The following is a 24914-nucleotide window of genomic DNA, read 5'->3' on the forward strand; positions in this document are numbered from 1 at the left end:
TGATTCAGAAATATGTATGGTGCAGGTAGGGTCTAATTGGGTTGTTCGTTGATGAACTGCCCCCTTATCACGCGTTAGAGATTCTGATTACATTACCCACACACAATCCACATAGAAAAATATGTTTTTCTGTGTAATCTGTGGAAGATGATTTTGCTCACATCACTGTAGTAAATTATGCTCTTTATTACTAAACATAATTATAGGAATGTGCATCTTTTTGAGTGTCCCAATCATTTCCTTGACAAGACCTTCCCTTTGAGTTTAATTAGTGGGAGACTGCTATTCAGACTCCCAGTGCATATGCTGTGGCCCCTAAACATGGTGAAAGACTGGCTAGACCCAATTGAAGGAGTTACATTTTAACTAATGCTACAGTAATATGGTACCAGGAGTGCACCAGTGGCATCAAGTTAAATGCCACGTGGGGGCATCAGTGTTAATTTGCATCATGCTCTTAAGTAACTTAAAAAATATGACTTCAGGCCTTGCAGTGCAACTCTGAACTGTTGTGTGAAAAGCTGCAGCAGACAAATGTAAAGGAAAATTATTTTGATATCGACAAAAGCAACTTGGAACATTAGCTATGGTACCTGTATGTAGTGCTTTGAAGGCCTGAGTGCATAATGTTTGAAGAGGACGTGTCTAATATTTGGATTAGTATGCCATTGCACTGCATACGTGTTAGAAGACGTTTGCTATGGTAATGGTATTTTTGTCACAGCTTCAATCATTAACACACCATAGTAATATTTGTTATAATTCGAATTTATCAAGAGTGTAAGTTAGGGATGAATATACGATTTGTTTTAAATACACTGCAAACATAATGTTATAAAAATAGGTTAATCCCTGACTAGACCGTAATTAATTCAGCTCTGCTAGGTTCTGTGTCCCCTAGAGGTAGTTATTAGTTCCTTGAAGTGGTATGAAATACTTGGAAAAACAGATTACTTGGGCCTGCTAGCAGAATGGTGTCGGTGAGTAATTACTTTCTACTTAAGGTAGATAGGAACAGTGCATAGTCATTGCAAAGAACTGACTGTCAATAGTTGCAGATTTATGGTACTCCTTGTTGGAATGTGCCTTTGAAGCTGCTCCCCTCCCAGCCAGGATGTTTCCACTTTCCAGAGATGGGAACCCCATCTTTGAACCAATCAGGGTTTATTTTGCGGGGGAGCTCTCATCAGCTAAGATGTCAACTCGGGGAGATTCAGAGCTAACCATAGTGGCCCGGAGAGTTTGCCATTTTGAATGATCCTGAGCAGGTTGTGCAATTAAGAGGCTACTTCAGAAAAGGAATGGTTGGATGGTGCAAATTCTCGAAGGGATTTGGTTAAGGCTTATCTCCAAGAACTGGTTAGTGGCCAGTTAAAGAAATCCTTCCACCACCAGCTGCTCAGAACACAACTGTTTTTACGGAAGGGCTGACACCCTCTTGTAATCAAGCACTGAAATGGTTCTAATTGGCTAGTTGAGCTAGACCCCTGTAGCCCCAGGATGTAAAGGATATGAAAAGTGTTCCACTGTGAAAGGTTCAGCTGACCAGTTGGGAGTGGACTGAGCTGGACTTGGCTCAAGCCCTTGCTGGAGTGACTGTTTTAATATGTTTTCCATTGCCATATGTGACATTGTTTCCTGTGATATGGGTGGTGAGCGGAGCACTCCTGTGCTTTTACAGAAATAGTTTTAGAAACTAAACTTAAATATTTATAGTATTGACATAAGCGTGCAGCAGAGGTAGCACGTTTGTCCTAACCGTGCCTGAGTTAGAGTCCTATCTTAGGTGTGAGACACACTTAACCTCGATGCACTGTTGCTATATGTGATTCATAAAATGAACACCACTATTTACTAAACAGTTTTCAAAAGAATAAATGAACAACAATCTTTAGCTGCTAAAGATTGTTGTTCATTTATTCTTTTGAAAACTGTTTACTAAATAGTGGTGTTCATTTTATGAATCACATATAGCAACAGTGCATCGAGGTTAAGTGTGTCTCACACCTAAGATAGGATTGTTTCCTGTGAGCCTTAACTGGCAGTCAGAGACCTTTTAGGGGATTACCAATAAAAAATATTTGACACCTTTAAAAATTTGCTGTAGAGAGCCGCGTGGAGAGGGAGTCCGTGAGCCGCCAGTCGTCCGCCACCTGCTGCCCGCCACCAGCTGCCTACCGTCAGCCGTGAGCTCCGAGCCGTGCCGACCCGGGAGCCGTGATCTGTGAGCCGCTGGAGCCAGGAGCCGTGAGCCACAAGTGAGACACGCCGTTGCCGTGTTTCAGAGGTCGGAGCTCGGTGCTTTACGACGAGTGGTGCTCATGGGCTGCAGCGGTAAGGTGCTCGGGAGCTGGAGGGTGAGAGCTGCGAGTGTCGCGAGTGCTGTAGCGCTGCAAGAGCCGGGATTAGCTATTAATGAACAGCTTCACGGAGACTCAGTGACACAGCTGTTCAGCAAGGCAGGAGCAGGGTGAGAGTGGTGAGAGAAGCTATAGGGATCACCAGCTCACCCCGCTTTCCTGCTTCCCTGCTCATACACCAAAACATTTTTTTACAAATTGTGCTAGTCTGCCTACCTGCCGGACCATTGCCCCCCTGCCAATCCCCTGTTGTAGAAAAAGCCTCCTGGCCCACCAGCCTGTGTGAAAAGCTGGTGGAGCTAGTGGGGGGGAGTCTCTGGGACTTGAGGAGAACCATGGGGGACCACGAGCACCTACAAAGGGGCGGCCTCAAGACCTAAAGGCCACATAAGGCTATCCCAGGACCGGAAAGGACAACCGCCGCACAGGAGACTTCATTTAAATCTCCAGAATAACCTAACCTCTAGGGAAGAGGTATAAGTGCGCTCGGAGCCAGTGACATTTGCCTGCCATAATCTTTGCTGCCTGACATCTTGGGAAGGACGCCGATTTGGGGCTATTACCGGACCGCGGGACTGCGAGGACCAGGGTTCTTAGCGGCGAGTGACCGGTCGCACCTGGGTCCTCTTCCCGCTCCACCTCCCTATTTAGTTACGCCCACTTCCACAGTCGCGGGACGCGCGCGGGCAAGCGCCGGGCTAAGCCCGGGCAAAGGGTGGGCCGTCTAAGGCCGTCCAAGGCCGGGCTGGGCCCCCCCTCTTTCATCGGCAATTCCCCTTTGATTTCTTGTATTCTTCTACCTTAGATAAGTATCCCACTTATATTGCGTGACTTTCTTACGTGTGTTTAGGTGTTAAGGAATAAGTTACTATCCCCTAGATGCATCAACGTTGTCATTTGCGATTCCTTATTTGCGAAAAATAAGGAATCGCAAATAAGGAATCGCAAATGGCAATGCATCATTTATTTCACTATTTTATTGAGATTCGGTAAAAATCGCAATTTTTACTGAATCGCAATAAAATTGCGAGTTTCAAATAACGAATTCGCAATTCCCATTCATTCCTATGGGCTGAAATGCCCATAGGAATGAATGGGAATTGCGAATTCGCAATTTGAAATCGGAATTCAACAAAGCCTTTCAAGGGTGGAGAGGGGGGTCCAAAGGACCCCCCCCTGCACCCATGAAATGCACTTTTACATGTAAGTTACATACACACATGACCAAAGGACATGTGTGTCTGTAACTTAACAGTTTAAAAAATGCATTTTAGTGCATTTTTAAACAATTTTGCAAATTACCACGAAGTTCAACTTCGTGGTAATTTGCAAATGCAATTTTTAAAATCGCAAATGTTTTGTCAATGATGCATTGCTTTTAAGGAATCGCAAATTTGCGATTCCTTAGAAGCAATCGCATTTTTGGAATTCGCTACAAATAGCGATTTTCCAAAAATGCTTGATGCATCCCAAAAACCAATTTAGGAAGTGCAAACGGCTGATTTTTGCGATTCGCACCGTTTGCACTTCCTAAAAAGGTTGATGCATCTAGGCATATGTCTCTACGGTCTGGGAAGGATAGAAATGTAACCCTTTCTTCCTTGGGAGGGGTGGTCACTGGTACCCTGGATCAATTTTTTAAAAGGGCCACCTCAATTATTGAAAAGGAAATAGCATTCACTGAGAAGCGCTTGTCCCTGGATTTACTAACGGGGAAGCGCTCGTCTTTAGGACTTATTGGGACCGTGGTTTCACCCGTACCACCAAGTCAACCAGGTCGTGGTGCTAGTCCCCCGCCGGTAGTCACTGCTGTTGATGATGTGGGTTGTTCCATTGTAAACGTATCCCCTACTAGTTCGGTCTCTAGTAATTGCAATACAGGAGTATCTAATTCTCCCTTGGTACATAGATTATCCTCACAACCCAGAACCAGGGGCCACCACTTACTAATACGTGTAATAAAAAGGAAAGAGGGGGTGGTCGTTTGAAGGGTGGTCTGGCTAAAATACAAAAGAAAAATAGCAATGCTTTGGCTCCACCAGCTGTTGTTCAGCCCCCTAGCCCGCCTAGGGTTCCAATAGAAGTTATTCATCAATCTCTTCTCTGTGTTATTGATGATGGCGGGTTTCTGGGTAACATTGAAATTTTGGTGAAATCTCTGATGTTACCACTCCTGGAGAGAACTAGGATGATTAACTCCAAACTAGATCAGATCGAGAAACAGGTTGTAGGAAACTCACTTACATTGGATAAACTGGCAAGAAGTATGGATAGTACCAAGGTTCCTGATACAATTCCGGAGGGTTCGGGATCTGGTAATGGTTCTAGAGAGGCCCAACAGGCCTCTGTTGCGAAGTCTAATAGCCAGCCGGAACAATTGTGCTTGAAGAAGCATCCTGTAGGTAAAAATCTTCCAGGTATTACCAGGATTGGGGGGAGGGAGACGGAGGCGGTGCCTAGGTTGCAGACAGCATCGTGTGTACCAGCAGCTAGTAGAAAGTTTGATGGGCAATCTTCGCTGGAGAAGGCGGCCCCTAAAGAATGTCTCCCTTGCATAAATCTCCCCCCAGAGTCCGCACCATATACGATTATATTGGTGGGTTTACGAGCTTTAGGGATGGAGAAATTAGAATCACACAGGGAGCTGAAAAACAAGGTAATCCACTGGCTGAACAAGAATAGAACTCTTCCCCCCTCTTCAAACACTGAGATACTGGGAGTTGGAAGGGTGAGCTGGGTGGGCCATAGTACCAAGGATTTAGAGGGGGACTGTATTGTTGTGAACTTCAGGGATCCCTGGGTGGTAGATTACATCCGAAGACCACCTAGGTTTGGAAGAGAGGGTGACATCCAATCATTGGGCCTTGATTACTTTTATCCACGCACAAACCGTGGTCCCTACAATCTTCACTTAAAACCTCGTCGGGTAGGACCCTATGGTGAAAATTTTTCTGATTGGGTGCTGCATTATCTCCCCGTGTCCAATAGGTTTGATCCTCTCACAGATTTAAGTGGGGTGGACTGACACCCTAACGTATCTGATGGATATGGCTTGTCCAAACAACCCGGTAGCCTACAATTAGTGGAGGTTTTCCAGGGGGAGAAAGCTTCTGTTGGGGGTAGCACCGTATCTTGTAATATTACTGAGAAGGATCAGGTGGGCCAGGGAGTTAGTGCTAACATTAGAAGCTTTCCCCCGGTCTCTCTAGTGAGTGAGTCCCCGGGTAGAGAATCCTCGTCGGAGGATGAGTGGTCACCAGGGTCTAACTTGAGTGTGTTAGTTCAAACCCAGCTGGTCAGTCAGGATGCTCCCCTTAAAATAGTCTCATGGAATATTGTAGGGTTGAAAAGCAAGGTAGCAATTGGCGAGTGGGCTGATTTTGTGGACAATCAAGATATTATAATATTCCAGGAGACTTGGGCCTCAGATCCAATACATCGCCTAGGGTATCTTAATTTTTATAAACCCGCCATTAGGGCCAGTATGGGCAGAGCATCAGGAGGCTTATCCATTTGGGTAAAGCAGTCTCTTAATTATAGGCCCACAGAGGTGATTGTGTCCAACCCAGATATTGTTGGGATAAAGCTCACCAGGCCTAACCACCAGGAAATTCTTATTGTTAATGTTTATTCTTGTGGTCTCCCTGGAGGGCGGAGCCCGGTGATTATTATTAATGAGCTTGATTCTCTACTTAGGGCCAGATGTAGGAGCCCTAATACCAGTCGGTAACGGCCAAATTCGGCCGTTACCGACCGGTATTAGGGTTTCCAGATGTAGGGGGCCTATATTTTACCGATTCTGTAAATTTACTGAATCTGTAAATTTACAGAATCGGTAAAATACCGAATCGGTATATTTACCGATTCGGAATATCCACATGTAGGTGGCACTCCTAAGAGTGCCACAGGTCCTTAAGAATCGGTATTTTACCACCCAATCCTATTGGGTGGTAAAATACCGAATTCAGGTGTGCATGCACATCTGTGCATGCACACCTGCGCAATGTCACACACAGACATGCCCTTAGGGCATGTCTTTGTGCCACATGGCACACAAGTCCGGAATTGGGGTGCTAGAGGGTGTCAAAGTGACACCCCCTGCACCCTTGCAGGATTCGGTATTTACCGATTCTGTAAATACCGAATCTGTATTTCCCATTGATTCCTATGGGCTTCAAGGCCCATAGGAATCAATGGGAAATACAGATTCGGTATTTACAGAATCGGTAACTACCAACTCTTACAGAATCGGTAATTTTTTACCTACATCTGCCTCCTTCCAATTTACCGACTCTTAAATACCGAATCGGTATGAGTCGGTATTTAAGAGTCGGTAAATCGGAATTACCTACATCTGGCCCTTAGTTCTTTAGGGAGGGACAAGTTCGTAGTTGTGGCCGGGGATCTTAATTGTACCTTTGAGCCCTATGTAGGGGGTGGGGAGGACTTCTTCACAGAAGAAGACAAGCTTTGGAATGTCCCTTCTCTTGAATTAAAACCTATTAAGAAAGGGACAGAGGCTGCACTACACTGGTTAGGATTCTGCTTCGAGTGGGGGCTGAGAGCTGTTAATGGCCGATCACTCTCCGATAAAATTGGTAGGGCTACATTCGACAATGGTATCAGAACGAGTCGAATCGATTATATCCTTATCAAAGTTGAGTTCTGGTCATCTTTGGTGGACATGTCAGTTCTTGCCCGTCTGGAGAGTGATCATAACCCTTTGGTCCTCAGTTTGAAGCTTGAAAGTAACCCAGTAGGCACTAGAGCCATTGAGTGTGCTACAGCACAGGTCATTTTAACAAATGATAGGCGGAGGGTGCGGTGGAGTAGGGTAGTGGAAGATCCCGCAGTTTTGGACAAGATTTCCCACACAGTTTTAAATACATTGCATGCCATTCAGGCACTGGTCGATCCCTTGGACAATCTGGTGCATATAAGAGTATTACATGAGCAGCTTTTTGGTACTCTGCAAGCCCTTTTCTCCAAAAACATCAAGCCCGGGGAAATCTTGGCCGCGAAATCAGGGCACAAATGGTATAACAGGCACATAGCTCCCTGATTAGGGCATTAAAAACCTGTGTTAGTAAAGACATCAGGAAGGCAAGGCTTGAGTACAAAAAGATCCAGAGAGAGGCTAAGAGAGAATGGGATGATCGACACTGGCAGGACCTTTATGAGGCAAGTTTGTCTACAAATCAGATTAAATTTTGGCAGATTGTCAAATGGGAAAGTATCCCTGAATTACAAACTCCTTCAAATCATGTTTCAGCGGACGACTGGGTAGAATATTTTGAGTCCCAGTTTAGGGGTCCCGAAATAGTGGTTGCTTGTGGCCCTGAGGTGAGCGCCTCATTGTCAAGGCCGCTGTGTCCTCTTTCAGTTTTTGAGTCCAAAGATGCAGAGATTGCACTGGGTTTGACAAAAGCGAGTACGGCCCCAGGCATGGACTGTATCCCGGCAGACCTATTTAAATATGATCCGGTGATTTGGGTGCAGTATATTACCACACTTTCGAACGCAATTGCGATTAGGGCTCCGATTCCGGACTCTTGGCTGGGGGCAGAAATACTACCTATATTTAAAAAGGGGGGTCGTTCCGCCCCAGAGAACTACCGCCCAATTAGTCTTATAGACGCAATCCAGAAAATTATATCTAGGATGGTGTTGGCTAAAATTCAGGTCTGGATGGATGCTGAGAATATCTTATCCCCCATGCAGGCCGGTTTTAGATCCTGTGTCAGTACGATCGACCAGGTGTTTATATTCATTCTTATTTATTGGAAGGTGGTGTCCCTGGGTGGAGGAACTATTTATGCTGCGTTTGTAGACTTAAAGTCTGCTTTCGACCTTGTCCCTAGAGCCAAGCTATGGGAGGCCTTGGGAACTATGGGCAAGCCAAGTGTTCTCTTGGATTTGGTCATAAGACTGCACGAGGCTAACTTTGCGCAGGTCAGATGGGGTAGGCAGGGGCAGGTTACCCAGAGATTTCCTGTTACTCATGGTGTCCGACAGGTGTGCGTACTTGCACGACCCTGTTTTTATTATTTATTAATAGAGTTGTGCAGTTTTTTGCGGACACACCGACTGATGCCCCTGCTCTAGGCGGCTCAAAGTTCCCACTCCTCATCTTTGCAGATGACACTCTTATCCTTTCTAAAACTCAAAAGGGGCTTCAATTGGCACTAAATAAATTTGAGGAATTCTGTAAGATTAATGATCTTCAGGTTAACGTGAGCAAGACCAAATGTATGGTGTTAACGAAAAATAAGCCGCTGGTGGGTCATGTAAGTATGAATGGTACTGGATTAGAGCAGGTGGAAGTGATGACCTACCTGGGGGTTGTCCTTGAAAATAGGCTTAGAGGGAAATCTCAGATTGATGTACTCTCTCTGAAATTTGCCCATCTGACTGGGTGCCTTATCAAGGAACAGAAAACCTCACTAACAAAAAGAATTGGTCCCCCACTTAAAATATATAATGCTAAAATAAGGGTATACAACTGTTTCAAGGCAACTTTTACAACGCATACTTTTTCAACTCACACCATTACAACGCAGGATCCTTTACAACAAATGCCTTTACAATGCATGCCATTACATAGCAGATGCTATTACAACGCATGCCATTACAACGTAAGTATAGGTAAGTATATCATTTTATTTAAACATTTAATATCAAAAATAAATTAAATAAATTAATTTAAGTAATTTTATATATATAATTTTGGGTTATGGGGTACAGGGGTATTATTAGGGTTCAGGGCTAGGTTTGGGTTATGGGGTACAGGGGTATTTTTAGGGTTCAGGGCTGGGTTTGGGTTATGGGGTACAGGGGTATTTTTAGGGTTCAGGGTTGGGTTTGGGTTATGGGGTACAGGGGTATTATTAGGGTTCAGGGCTAGGTTTGGGTTATGGGGTACAGGGGTATTTTTAGGGTTCAGGGCTGGGTTTGGGTTATGGGGTACCCCTACGCTATCCAACGCTTTCCCTACTGTTGCACTCTCTGGAGTTGGAATAGTAATTTCTACTCCTACGCTATCCAACGCTTTCCCTACTGTTGCACTCAGTCTAACTGATCATCCAGGAGAACCCCTAGATATGAAAAAACATTTGTGCTGGGGACAGTGGAAGAGCCAACCCTGAATTGGAAACTTTTTTTTGGGTCGCGATCCCACTTGCATAACATAAGATTTCATGTTGGTAATGGCCAGATCCCCATCTGACATCAAGTTAGAAAATGCCTCAAGTAGGGATTGAAGGCCTAATGCCATCCTCGCTAAGAGGACAGCATCGCCCTCGTAAAGTAGGACAGGAAGTCCACGCCGCCCTACGAATGGAAAACCTACCTCCATGTTTCTTAATACTTTTTCCAGATTATTTATATAAAAATTAAATAAAAATTGAGCCATTATACACTCCCCTTTTTATTTCCAGGTTCCTGGTAACCCTGAGGTCCTGAGAGAACCTCACGTTAGCCGTGGATGACCTGTGCAAATCTTCCAAAAAGTCGACTAAGCTGTTCTCTACCCCCATTGCCTTCATGGCCTACCACAGCTTGACCCTGTTTACACAGTCAAATGCTGAGGACGGGTCCATTAGGTATACAGTACCTCGTCGTGCAACTGTATATACTTACTCAATATCAGGGAGAGATTAAGACATTGAGCCACAGTAGAACGCCCGGGGCAAAATCCAAACTGGACATCCGATAAAATCTTTTGCTCCTCCGCCCAGCTAGACAATCTGTCCAAAAGTACACGACCCACGACCTTGAACACTGAATCAAGAAGGGAGATTGGCCTATAGCAATGGGTGCTATTCCTATCCCCCTTCTTGAAAACAGGGACGATAGTAGAGTTTACCCATGACTCCGGGCACCCATTTTTTTTGCGACTGCGTTAAACACTGGCACAAGTATTGGCTCCCAGAATGAAGGGTCAGACTTAAATAGGTCCGGGGGGATACCGTCCGGGCCCGGGGCTATATTGCTTGTTAAACCTAAAATGCCTTCCACCACCTCACCCTATTCAAAATTCACTACAGGGGCGTTCATATCACTGCTGACCTGTGGGAGGGGCTCCATTGAGCTCTCGAACATTAATTTAAGATGGAGCACCCATTCCTCCTCCGTGATTTGGGAGTCAAGGGCCCTCACGCTATCCTGATCAAAAAGGGGCCCATTCACGATGTTCCAAAACCTGGAGTTACTCCGCAGGGTACTAGAGTTTATCAACTCCCTCCAGACCTCATCTTCATATCTCCTTTCCTTTTTGCCAAGCATTCCTTGTATTTATTCCGGCAAACTCGTACCTGTGCAGAATTTCTTGGGTTTGCTGACAAGGATTAGCGGCCTTGGAGCAAGCAAAATTAAACCATCTCGGTCCAGGTTGCACAGTTCTGCCACCCAGGACGCTTAAAATCTTTCCAACTTTTGTTACAATGTATTCGTATGTAATATTAACCTCGCCTGGGGAAGAGCCTTCATCCATACACAACCCTACCTCGTTAGCGCACGATTCTTACCTTCCGGGAAAAATGATCTGGAGTGATCTGGGACCATTTAAGACAGCGTAAGCCGTCCGTTGTTTAAGCGTTCCCGTTGATGCAACTCCACTAATCTGGGCTGACAATGGTCCCTGCAGAGTCACATATAGAGGGTTGTGATCACTGTGTACACTGTCCTCAATATCAAATCTGCTAAATGATGCGTGTGCGGAGGAAGAGATTAAAATATAATCGATAAATTACCCTCTACCTCTCCCATTAAAGGTGGGTACAGAGAAAGTGCGATGTGGGTCAGGGATGGACATGGTACACATCATGTCCAAATCACTCATCAGGTTATTTAATACCTCCCCATGTGTAGAATGTTCAAAATGAAACCCCTTTAGGCACAGGCAACCCAACTCGGAAACTCTGGTGAGCATGGGGTTTCCGCAAGGGTGGATGTGGAAATCCCCAGAAACCGTTAAATTGTGTACAATGGAGCCATAAGATTGATTAATTAGATTGCCCAGGGTAGCAATGTTGCTCACACCAGATGGGCAAGTCGCAGAATTATAAAAATGAATAAATCCCCAACTTTTGTCTCACCTGTTTAAAATCAATGGCAATATAACCGGGCTAGGGGATGGGATGACCTGAATCTGGCAGTCAACTGACAGGGAGATATAAGTTACTAGTCCACCCCTGGGTCTACCCCCAGCTGAGAGGATGGCTGGCACAAAAAAGCCCTATTACCCTCCAAAAATAAATCACATTCCACCAACCAGGTTTCTTGGAGGTTAATCACAAGGAATTGCCTCACAAATTTTAGCCAAAGAGGATCCTGGAATTTGCTTGCTAACCCTGCAATATTCCACGATAAAATGTTTTTGTTATTTTCTACATGTGCACCTGGATTCTCATTCACTAACTCTTGTGGTTGCTGGAGATTTAGATCAAGACCCTCTCTCAAGTCATTTCTCTTGTCATTGTCATTTCTTAGTCAATCACTGCCCTCCATCCCTGTTAGTGATGAAAATCTATTATGCAGGTTTATCATGGAACTAGCACCATCCTATCCACCGAATAGAGCTGGGGTATGGACCGCGGGTGTTAACTGTTGCATATGCATAGGAATCGATCCTTGAGACCACCCACCTTGGAAAGCTGGCTTGTTTCTGGTCCAGGGAAGGCATGGCTTGGCAGTTCGGGCTGGACTGTTCCCATGAGGCACAGGGTCAGACTGATTTGCATATGGCCATGTCTGAACTGGGGTGGCAGAGTTGGCTAAAGAAGGGTGATGGATTAAACCCAGATCTGTTGACTGGGTGTGAGTGTTCAGATGCTCCTTATATCACCACCCCCTTTTGTACCGTAAAACAAGGGATGGGCGGGCTAAACAGGCAAGAAACACATATAATACACTCGTAGTGGACGACCCCAAACAGCACTGGGTTGTCTTAAACTTTTTCTTGGAGATCAGCCACAACCGTGTTCAAATAACCGCAACTAAAAGCTGGTTGCCAGGATTTTTAGAAGCTCCGATCCCGATGGTCAGAGAGGGGGCCCTGCCCTGCCTCGTCCGGACACGGACGGGCACAGAGAGGCCCACCTGGGCAAGCCCGCGTGCGTCCCCCGGCGTGGGAGGCAGTGGTGCCCTTCATGCGCCAGCCTGCGTGTGAGTGAGGTGAGGTGCGGTTCTTGCCGCGAGGCCCCCTGGGCTGGATAGTCCTTCCGGCGATGTGGCAAGGTCCTTGCGGTGCTCCCAGTATTGGTGTCCCTTGGTGTGGGAGGCAGTGGAAGCCTTTATGCACCGGCTGGCGTGTGAGTGAGGTGAGGCTCGGCTCCTGCCGCGAGGCCCCCTGGACCAGGTAGTCCTTGCGGCGTTGTGGCAAGGTCTGCAGCAGTGCTCCCGATATCGGTGTCACGCGGTGCGGGAGGCAGTGGCGGCCTTTAAGCGCCCGCTGGCGCACAAGTGAAGTGAGGCACCGCTCCTGCCACGAGGCCCCCTGGACCGGGTAGTCCTTGTGGCATCGTGGCAAGGTCTGCTGCGGTTGACATGATCATGTTGATGGGGACTGATGGTAGAGAGGAAAAATAAATGTAACCCTTTCCAGATGTCCTGTCATTCAACGGGCAAAACACCTCAGTGGAGGGGTTAGTCATTTGTATCATCCTAATAGAAGAGCAGCATGAATATTGTCTCCAGTTTCTGGCTCCGCTCTCAGGGACACCTGGGCTCACTAATGTATCTGTCCATGACAATGACACAGATGAAAACTTGCCTGTTGAATGAATCTACAGGGTGACCTACACTTTGAGGGCCAGCTTCAAAGTGGAAGTCAATACAAGTAACTGAATCATCTGGTGGTCTTGGTCCAGAGTGGTGGATCAGGTACTTAAGGCCACCTTGCAAAGGAAGAACCCAGAGGTGAGGTTTTGTGTGAGATACAGGAGTTTACATCTGTTAGCAAGAAAGATGCCCATGCCAGAACCAGAGTTTATGAATTTATTTCGAGGCTGAAGGCTGTGACCTGTGGTAAATCTTGTTAAGAGAAACCTCCAGCCTCTAGGCCCAAGAGTCCAGCTCGTCACACCCTAGGCGCCTCTCATGACCAGTCTCAGATGAAAGCTAATTTAGGGAAATACCACGACTAAAGTTATATTTAATATTGCTCCACCAGTGACAAGGATGTAATTGCGATGAAGACTAAAGTTCAATCACTGAAATCTTTGTGCCTTCATCAATAGAGTATGGAATTCATGAAACCTCAGTTCAGGATGCCATTTAGCAACTGTCCCTATCAGCCGGATTAAACTTTCTATTGGCAACAGCAAAAGCTACATTGGCAGCAGTTCCATAATAAACAAGGAGAAACCAATCTTCATCCATCACTAGAAAAAATTCAATATCCCAAAAGCAATGATATGCTCTTCACTTTGGACATCGTGGGTGGTGCTCCCAGATTGGCAAACATTTTCAGAAGATGATTGTGTGTTCAGTATTACCCAGAGGTCAGATGCAAAAGTGCACCATCAAGCATGCAGTCTCAAAAAATGCTGAGGACTTTCTAAAGGTACCTGTGTGCGTGCATCAGCACCAGACAAGAAGGCAATTAGAAAAATCTTCCAAACTCAAATAAGCCGGTGTGATATACACTAGTAGCTTTCTTTTAGGAAGAAGGAACATTGAAGAATTCCAGACACATTCGAGGCCTAAAACGAGCTAAATAGAGCTAAATAGAGCAAGTAAAGAGAAACAAATAAAAAATGTTGGCATTTATTTATTTGAGGTTTTATATAAAGTGGACCACATCAGGGTAATAACAGATGGTTGACTGTTAACAGAATATTAAACACATTACACATATACAATACTTTTAGATCCATTCTCATGACTGAAACACTATGTTCCTGACATATAATAAGAATGATTATCAATCCTTAAACATATTCTTGAATTAATTATTAGTACATTAAATGGGGCCCCGCCTGAGCATACAGTTTCTCTGCCTCTGGAAGATTTCTGACCACTGGGCTTGCCTTCTATCAGGTAGGAGCCACGCTGTGTTTAGGGTGAACACACGCCCACTGAAGAAACCCCTCACAGAGCTTTCCTCAGACTGTGCCCCAATCCAGAGAGTTGACATATTGAGGACACTCTTCACCTCACCACCAAAATTGCAGAATCATTTCATTTAGGGTGAACGATCCATCTCCTGCCATACTTTTTCCAGGCCATTGAAAAATTCTATTGACAGAGCACTGTTCATGCCTACCTAAGGATCCACATACATGGTAGTAGTATAGTCTCCATTTAGGCATATTCATGAGCCTCCTCCTTTGAAAAGTCCCTTACACATACTTCAAATGCACATCGGACCTGAGGAAGATTGTGCTGAACTTTTGTCCCACGCATAGAGATCGAAAAGAGTAGGCTTGCCTGAGGAATATCTAATTGACAGTATTTTGGACTTTTTTAAGGTTTCCATTGATTAAACAACTACTGGACACTCATAAAAATGATTGGGCAATATTAGGATATCCTCAGACGAAACCACATTTAATGGACTATTTATTAATTCAAGTATTTCTAAAGATCAATAGCCTTCTTTATGATATGTCAGGAATGTCGTGTTTCCATCATCAGAATGGTTCTAAAAAGTAGTTTATGTATATATATATATATTGGGCCAGATGCATCAAAGGGTTTTGCCCATTCTGTGTCTATGGGAAAATACGTTCATGCATATGGCCCATTGTTTTTATGAACACTCAGAAATATCTAATGGAAATCAAGAGACAACTAAATGATTTAACCAACTATGAAAAATTAAATGAAGATCCAACCCCTGTGATTATGAATAAGTTCCATAAAATGCTTCAAGACTGGCATCAAGATGGGCTATTAGATGTAAATGAATTGCACTATCTTTTGACAAAACATCCTATTACACCCACTATCTATGTACTGCCAAAAGTACATAAGAGTTTAGATAATCCGCCAGGTCGCCCAATTGTCAGCTCCTGCGGTTCACTACTTGAGAACACGTCAAGATTCTTAGACATCTTCTTATACCCATACGTTTCAGGTCTCCCTTCTTACATCAGAGATTCAATGGATTTTGTAAACAGATTCGCTAACATACCCTGGAAAGAAGAATACACAATGATAACCATTGATGTGGTATCATTGTACACATCGATAAGGCATGAAGACGGGATCAAAGCTTGTGAGTCCTACCTTTGGGGAGGATCCTTAAATCTTCTCCAACAGACCAAAAGGATATTGGAAATGATGCACTTTTGCCTCACAAACAACATCTTCATCTTTGATAAGAAATTTTATAAGCAGAGCAAAGGTACAGCAATGGGAACTTCCTTTGCTTCCACATATTCCAACCTCACAATGGGCATGTGGAAGGCTGAACAAATCTGGTCAGAAAAGATCAAACAGTTTTTGGAGAAGATTGTACTCTGGGTACGTTATATAGATGTCCTGTTTTTAATCTGGGAAGGGGAAACAGATGAACTGAACACCTTCCTGAAGAGTCTCAACAACAATAGTTTCCAACTTCAATTCATGTACAATATCAACAAAACAGAGATAGACTTCTTGGATGTACATGTTTATATAAAAGAACAGAGGATATGCACAACACTTTTTTGAAAAGCAACTGCATGTAACAGCATCCTTCAGGCGAATAGTGCTCATCCCAGCTGTTCAAAGTGGAGTGTGTCATATGGGGAATTCCTCAGAGCACGAAGGAATTGCTCAGAAGAACAAGAATTCCTTCTACAACTGGATCAAATGTATAAAAGATTCCTGATCAGAGGATACCCCGCTACAGTTTTGGAAATTGCAAAATCAAGAACCCTGAAAAAGAGAAGAGAATCTCTGTTACATTCAAAAAGATCAACCATGGCACAGGATGACGAACCTGAGGTTAACAAAGTGAGATACATAACACAGTTTAACTCTTCAAGTACTACCATAAGGGATGCGCTCCAAGACCATTGGAAAATTCTGGGAAGGGATGATGACCTAAAGGGAGTGACCTCTGATCATCTCAATATAACTTATAAGAAAGCACCTTGTTTGGGAGATTACCTCACACATAGCCATTGCCGGGATCAGACAGTAGTGGCAGCAAAATGCAATGGTTGAGAGCAAAAGGATTCTACAAATGTCCAAAATGCAAAGCAAGCACATATGGCTTGAACCAACAGAAAACCAATAACATGCTGGGAGAACAGATGACCATAAGAGACAGAATCACCTGTGAGACCACACATATGGTCTATGCCCTACGATGTGAATGGGAATAGGTGTACATAGGGAGTAGTGTGAACAAACTAAAGCTGCACATCTTACAACATCTCAGGGCAATTAAGAACAAAGACTTTGCATATGTTATCACCAAGCATATATGGAAAGAACATGAAGGAAACAGCAACAACCTCAGGTTCTATGGAGTAGAACTATCCCTCTACTGCTATGGAAGGCAGAGTCAAAATGGATCATCCTGAAAGGCACAGAGATACCATGGGGACTCAATGCAGATGCAGACCTGTACCACTTTCTATAAATGCACACTATGATTAAGAATTGTTATCTATCTCTTGTCAATCTGCCAGGCAGTACCAATGGGGATAACACAATTTAAGTATGACTTCGTGTATAAATCTTTAAATTTGAAAATGAGTTGCTCTTAGCCGAAATTTGCACATTGGGAATAGAACATAAAAAAAAATATTCTCCCGAAAGAGCGAGAGGGGGTGGAGTATTCCTTTTTTTCTATTATATAGCTGCCTCTCTACAATTTGTAGGTCCACTTGTGGTTGGTGATAAAGCTTCAATTCCTTTTTGTAATGCTCCATTGAAATATGAACTGGTAATGGACGAAGAGATAAAAGGCTGTCTACTTAGGGTGGTGGAGCCTAGTTATTTTAAGAAAACACAATTTAAGATCCTTATAGCGGCCTATAGGTGTGGAAAATAGTTAGGAGACATTTGGGAATCCCAAAATATAATGCATAGACACCATTTATTGCCTCTGATTTACTTCCTTATATATCTCGGGATCCAATTGCTATTAGATGGAGCCTTAAAGGAATAAACCATTTAGGGGATCTTTATACAGAAGGTAACTTAATGTCCTTTACAGATGTACAAACTGCATATGGCATACCAAAAAACGATTTTTTAAAATATCTACAAATCTGCAGGTTCCTACAGACGCTAGGACAAGTAGCACAAGATTGAATGATTAAAATTCCCTTAATTGAAAACATGACGAAAAAGACATTAATAGGCCATTTTTATATGTGTCTGATTCAGGAATTTCCTGATTATGTGGTATTTTGTCAAACAAAATGGGAAACTAAGCGTGTGATGTCTGGTCTGCTTATTCGTGAATCCTTCATGCTGGCAAATCGAGTCCTTATTACAGGGATAATGAAATCTCAGCATTACATGGTCATACATGACTTATATTACACCCCCAAGAAAGTCTCGAAATGGAGCTCAACCACTGGAACCAAATGTAATAGATGTGGCCAATATGCCGCTGATACGGTTCATATATTTTTTCTGTGCCCTAAATTACATGAATTTTTTTCGTATTGAACAATTTTTGGCTGAAATTTTGGGATACACAATTAATATAACCAGCGAGATGGTTTTAACAGTCTGTGGTTCGGGTATTGTATTGCAGCCAAGACCGAAAGCTAAAATGTGTTTTCTCTTTATTTGCATGGCGGTAATACGGGCCTGCATCACAAGAGAGTGGACCAATCCTGACCCACCCTCTTATTTTAGTTGGAGAGAAAAATTATTGATGATGTAGAATTTTGAACTCGCTGTTTACAAAGATATGGGCCCCCATCACGGAATGGATATAGGAAATAAAATTATTATTATTGATACATGTAAATACTTCACCCTCACGTTATTATGTAAAGTCGAATTTATTTTTGTGTTATTGTAAATGACTGATGTCTGCTGTTTTTCCTTGCAATAAGGAATTTTTTTTTTTAAGGGAATAGAACAGATGAGAATGTTAACAGTTTTAGATTTTAGTATATTTACAGAATAATACTTTGGTTACTATGATATAATGAGGACCTCTTAAATTGTTTAATATAAAGCGTGTATTTCAAAATCCAAAAATAATCAGGTATTTTACCAAGATTCTTGTTACTTTGCGATTTTGCACATTTTCTGAAAACAGTGTTGAAATGTGGGTTTACTCTCCTCTTTGTACCTCTGTAACCTAACTAGTTTCGGATAATATGAATAACTGTGAATGGAACAGGCCCCTTTCTAATGTCTGCCCTATATCTCAGCCACTGAACCATGATCACAGTTTTTACCTTAACCTTCTATTTAATAGAGTATAACCATATCTGTTTTTAACATATTGCTCAAATGCTGACAACCTTATATATCATTAGTCATGTTAATAGTGGACTATGGGGGCAACTTTTACCTAAGGAACTTTACCATCTTAGAACTGTGTCCCCAATACCAATCAATCTCTCGACTTGTTTGTAAGAAAAACCATGTCTTAAATTTCAAGCACGAGTTGACTCCCAATAAGGTTGCACCCAATCCCAACGATCGGATTTCCACAACATAGTGCATGGTTTGAATGGCTGAAAACCACCACAAAACCTTGTTCCTTTAAATGTGTTTTTAACTTGGGATACACTTTTTTTTATAAATGGGGGCGGGTCATCCAACCTCTTTATAATCACCTTGCACTTCCAATCATGTGACCCAGACGATGGCCTCTGGCCGAAACGCGTAGGCCGTTTGTTTGCTCCTGATCTATTTAGCACTTTGCACTTTCTAATGGAAAATATTTGTGGAAAAAAACAGAAAATAGAAAAAAAAATTGAAGAACGCTACTGTAAGTGCTACCTCTCTGTGTTCCTCTGGAATTCGTTGGAAGCATCGGAGGAGAAAACACAGGAAATCTGTATATATATATATATATATATATATATATATATATATATATATATATATATCCAAGGAATTGGCCATAGACAATCCAATTGTTTTAGGAAAATGATGAAAACGGACCCGTGATTCAGTGCTCAGGATTTTTTTGTGTGCCCAGAACCTTCGCCACGAGGCGTTTCGACCTTCCAGAGGTCTTGTTCACATAACACGCATGCGAAGTGCCTTCTCTTAAATAAAGTGCTAGTGCAATCACTCGTGACTTGTCACATGATAAATGGACATAGAAGAAACGTATCATCTTCGTAAACATGTCGATAATAATAATAATAATAATAATAATAAAAGCCATTTATATAGTGCCTGGTTACACTAGAAAACAGTGTGTCCCCACGCTTTATGAACAAGGACTGGGCTGAACTGGGAAAACTAGGGGGAGAAGAACTGATGGGGGGCGAAAGGAAAGGTTCATATTTTCGGGAAGAGATATGTTTTTAGTTTTTGGCGAAATTATTTTTCTGATGGTTCCATTCTGAGTTCAGTAGGTAGTGAGTTCCATTGTTTACTGGCCAAGTATTTAAAGGATCTACTGCCCATACGTGTACGGTAAATTCTGGGCACTTGAAAGAGCATACTGCCTTGGGATCTTAAGAGTTGTTTGGGTTGGTACTTGGTCAGTAGTTTTTGAAGGTATATTGGTCCTTTTTCTTGGGCAATACGGTGAGCCATGCACATTCTTTTAAATGTAATGCGTTCACGTTTGGGTAACCAGTGAAGGGTGGCTAAGGCACGTTTCCCTGAGGACCTTCTAGATAGATTAAGTGCCAGTCGGGCAGCTGCGTTTTGGACGCACTGCAGACGCTGGAGGCCTTTTTTGATTAAACCCATGTACAGTGAGTTGCTGTAATCGAGATGGGGTGTAACTAGAGCATGGATCAGAGTTTTCCTATTAGTTGCGGGGAGGGAGTCCAGGGTTTTGCGTAGAGTCTTAAGGATTCCGTAACACTTGCCTGCAATTCCTCTGGTGTGGTGTTCAAGAGACAGAGTAGAGTCTAATCTGACCCCTAGGTTTTTCACCTGCTCAGAGGGTTTTGGTATGGCGCCAAGTTCAGATGGCCACCATGCAGATGGCCAGATGGACGGAGTCTTCTCCAACACAAGAGGCTCAGTTTTATTTGCATTTAGGCATAGACAGTTGGTATTCATCCATCTGGCTAATTCGCTGAGGCATGCCGAGAAACTAGCTGAGGCTTCCTCGGGCGGTCGAGATAGTGTCACTATTAGCTGGGTGTCATCCGCGTATGACACTATCTCGACCCCATATGCCTCAACTATCTTAGCCAGGGGTGCCATGTACAGGTTGAATAATGTGGGGCTCAATATAGAGCCCTGCGGCACCCCATGTCTGAGTACTCGAACTTCCGATTTAAAGGGAGGGCAATTAACTTGGAATTGTCTATTAGCAGGAATGCGCGCATCCATTCGTGAGCCAAGCCATCAATTCCCGCCTCGCTAAAGCATGAGAGTAGTATGGGAGACGGTGTCGAATGCCGTGCTCAGATCTAATAGAAGGAGCGCAGCTGTCATCCCCTCATCTACTCTGCTTCTTAATAGCTCTGTGCAAAAAAGAAGAGCTGATTCAGTAGAATGGTATGTTCTGAATCCTGACTGCGTGGGGTGGAGATGGTGGCCTTCTTCTAGATGCTTTATCAATTGGGCATTGACTATCTTTTCCACCACCTTAGCGCAGAATGGTAGGAGCGATATGGGACGATAGTTGTCCAGTTGGGTTATGCTGAGGTTGGCCTTTTTCTTAATAGGGATAACCTTCGCTGTTTTCCAGTCTTGTGGAACGCCGCTCGTTTGGAATGATTATTTAGCCATATGGCTTATATGGTTTACCAGTAATTCAGCCTGGTTTTTAAAAATCCTGGGGCGAGCTACGTCTTTGGGGGAACCTGATTGTATGCTACGGATAATTCTCACCACCTCAATATCGATAATAGCAACACTCACAGTATTACAATGAATACAGTGATAAAGGCATAAATAATTAAAAATCCTTAAAGAACTTTTCATTATGTTAAAAAAAGTTATGCTATGACTAAAACATTGCAATGTAAGGTGAATTTTTAAAGAAGGGCAAACAATCAAGCAAATAGCCAGTAAATGTAAACAGTTGATAGCATGTACATACATTAATACTGTCTGTAAGCATTTCTAAGCTTGATCTAATAGTGAACATGAAGTAAATACCGCATGATAATGCCTTTCAAAACTTATGGTACCCAGAATCTATTGAGTATTTTTTCAAATGAATACAGCCCTAAATGGGCATCGACTCAGTTTTTCTATTCTTGTTGTCAAAGTGCTAGTGCTAAAAAGTGCTGCCCAACAGAGCCACCCACATTTCTTAAAGTGCTAAGTGCTACTAATTAGAAGACTAAAAAGTGAAGACCCATAAAAGAAAATATAAAATGCTTGACAGGTAATCTGAGGGACGCTCGCGATTGAGTGGACTTAATCCCCCAATTTACAAAGCGCCAGGGGGCATTTTTGCACACTTGTTATATCAGACCTTGCCCCCTCCCTGCACCACTGGTTCCTACGACATCTAACATAATCAGCACCACCCTGCCCCCGACATCTAATGTATCCCCTGATATAGTCTGCCAACTCCACTAGCATTGTCTTTGTGCTGCAACTGGGACGAAAGCCAGACAGGCTTGGGTGTAATAGATTATTGTTTTACAGGTATTGTGAGAGCTAATGGTTAGCATGTTTCTCCAGTACTTTAGACTGAGCAGGAAGCAACGAAATGGATCTTTAGCAAAGGCAGGATTTTCATCTGCTTCCAGGCTGTACACTGTAGCAGAATGCCTTGAGTCAACCTTTTCTCCATCATTGTGATGGGGATGTTTTCCTCTGCCACACTATAAATGACACATCCACCAATGTAAAACATTTAATCAGACCGACCTAAGGGACCTATCATTGGCATCTAGCTGCGGTTAGGCTTGCTAAGGTTTCTTAGCATGGCTCTGTCAGCTCTACAATGAGGTTATGGGTCTAGAAACAGATGAGCCAGCCTTCTCCAACTAGTCAATTGCGAGTTACGAGTAGCTTACAGGTTGAGTCTGAGTAGGTTTCACATCTTAATTGATTTTCAGTTGAATTGAGAATATGCAGATAACTGAAGCTTAAAATAAAGCTGCCACTGGGGCGTGATCTGACCTCAATCCAAGATGGTCTTCTAACAAGGGTGCTCCACCCCAGGGAACCAGCTACAGTAGAAATACGCTCCCTCTCTAGCTTCAAACACCATAATCTTCTAAGGAAACAAGGTCAGGGATGCAGAGGGATACCAGAGGGGTCTTTGCGACCACCAGGAGTGATCCTTGGCCTGTGTGTGGCTAATTAAGGAACTAGGTGGAGCTTGAGGGACTCGGCGTGGCTAACGGACGATTCACTGTGGGACACGGCATGACTGCCTTATGCAGTGTATGGGATCGGGGGGGGCATGGCTTCTGTGTTTCTGCATGCCAGGTCTTGATTAGTGGCTACACGAACCCACTGTGCAGTTGGAGGGGGGGATCCTTGAGAAATTGCTTGCTCAAGATTGGATCTCACCTGCACTGAGGGTGTGGGTGGGGGCTGCTGGCTTCTCCTTTTTTACATCTACACCAAACTCAGAAGCCACTAAATAATAGTGTTGAGCATCCTGACATGTAACCAATGGAGCCCTGATGTGATTCGCACCTGGAAGCAGAATGCTGAGTGAGAGGACAGCATGTTGGCGACCATGTGTAAAACTGACCAGAAGTAATGCAAGATGTCCTTTATACAGCAATGAAGTGTCAGAGATCGACCAAACGAACCAGGAGCCACATGCACAGGCATTAGGAATACCGATTTTCTCATTGCGATTATCTCCTAATTGCAATTGGAAATCGCTGTTCTTAATGTATGATTTGTTTCCCAAATAGCGATTTCCAGTAGGTCGCTAATTAATCTATTGCATGAATAATAATGAGGTTGGTTGCAATTTACAACCCATCAGGAATCGCAACCATCACAAAGATGGTGATCTGCTGCAGTCAGCAGACCACCATGTCTGTGATTCTTTTTTAAATGCAGCCCGTTTTTTTAAAAGGAAAACAGGATGTATTTCAAAAGAAAAAATACAACTTTGAAGTTTCATTGTTAAGAGGAGGCACAGGTCCATGGGACCACTGCCTGCTCTTAAAAACATGTTTTCAACATTCGCAAAGGGAAAGGCTTCCCAAAGGGACTCCTTCCCATTTGCGAATGGGTTACTACCACTTTTAAAATGGTGATAAAGTATTACTGTTTTGCGACTGGAATCCTATCACAAATCAATAATACACACCACACTGATTCGGTATTTGGAACTGACACCTAAACCGCCCAAACCGTGATGCTAGGAGCGAGGAAGAGCAGAGGACGGAGGAGAGGCGGCGGCTGGCAATGAGTAGGTAAGTCGACGCCGCAGGCAGTCCTCTGCAAATGAAGGGACCGGGATTGGCAATAGAGGAGTTGGGCCCCTTGGAAGAAGTATCACCAATTGCTTTTAAGTTAGGGGACCCAGGAAAAAGGAATGGCCCCTGAGGAAATATGGGATTGCAGACCCCTGCAAATGGTTAGACCCAGAGAGAAAGGCGGCACCCTGCAGAAGCATAGCACTACTAATTGGGGCCATGGGAGGAAAGGCGTGATCCCAGAAATAAACTGAGACAGTCCAGCAAGGCGAGGTCTGGTAAATGGTGAAAGAGAGGAGCCGCAGTATGGCAAAATATCACCCATGCAGACAGTGACCCCCAGAGCCTGTTCGCCTGTGACATGATGGAAGGGAGGAGACGGGAGAGTGTCCGTGCGTGGACGGGTACATGGGGCCAGGAGTTCAGTGTTGGATATGGCTCTTCAGGGGTTCTGTGCTGCGGTACACGAGTAGAAGCATCTGTGCTGTGGTAAGGAAGGGGGGTGTCTGGCAATTCTGTCGAAGCATAGGACAGTTCGGGGAGCTTTGCTTTGGTATAGAGTTCGTGGCACTAATGTTTTCTACTGACACATTATTTATGGTATTATACATTTTTCAAATTAGAAAACTGCGTTCCCTAAGAAGAACGTGGTTTTAAAGGGACGAGTTGCAGGCTGGGGAGGTAAAGCCAGACTAGTTAGGGGCCCGCAAAGAACGCCTACCGAGAGTGGTAGCAGACAGAGGACGCGGGGCCGCAAGCCCGTGAAGGCATTGGCCAGCATGATTCAAAGCACCCAATGTAGGAAGTAGAGTGGGGCTAGCATGGGGCCAAAATGGCAGGGAGCAGCAGCCCCTGCACAGTGCCTCCTAAACTTTGACCCACCCTCTCGCACCGACATTGTTGGAGTAAAACCAAGCAATAGGGTGGAGAGAGCATGAAAAATAATAATAGCGCAATAGCCCACGTAGAAGACCCACTTGAGCAGTGTCTTCAGGATGCCTCATGGCAAGGGCACTGGGACCAGGCGAATGGCCAACAAAGGGTCAGGCTCAGACAGACATGGCACTCGCTGCTCAGGTAAGGCCTGAGGCCCTCTACATAG

General features: G+C 43.9%; 1 protein-coding gene across 1 annotated transcript in view; it reads left to right on the forward strand.

Annotated features, from left to right (window-relative positions):
- Positions 1–24914, forward strand: part of BTBD16 (BTB domain containing 16) — an 887756-nt gene that overhangs the window by 43114 nt on the left and 819728 nt on the right. The window lies entirely within an intron of this gene.

Source organism: Lissotriton vulgaris, chromosome 5 (assembly GCF_964263255.1).
Source record: "Lissotriton vulgaris chromosome 5, aLisVul1.2, whole genome shotgun sequence".
Lineage (NCBI taxonomy): Eukaryota > Metazoa > Chordata > Amphibia > Caudata > Salamandridae > Lissotriton > Lissotriton vulgaris.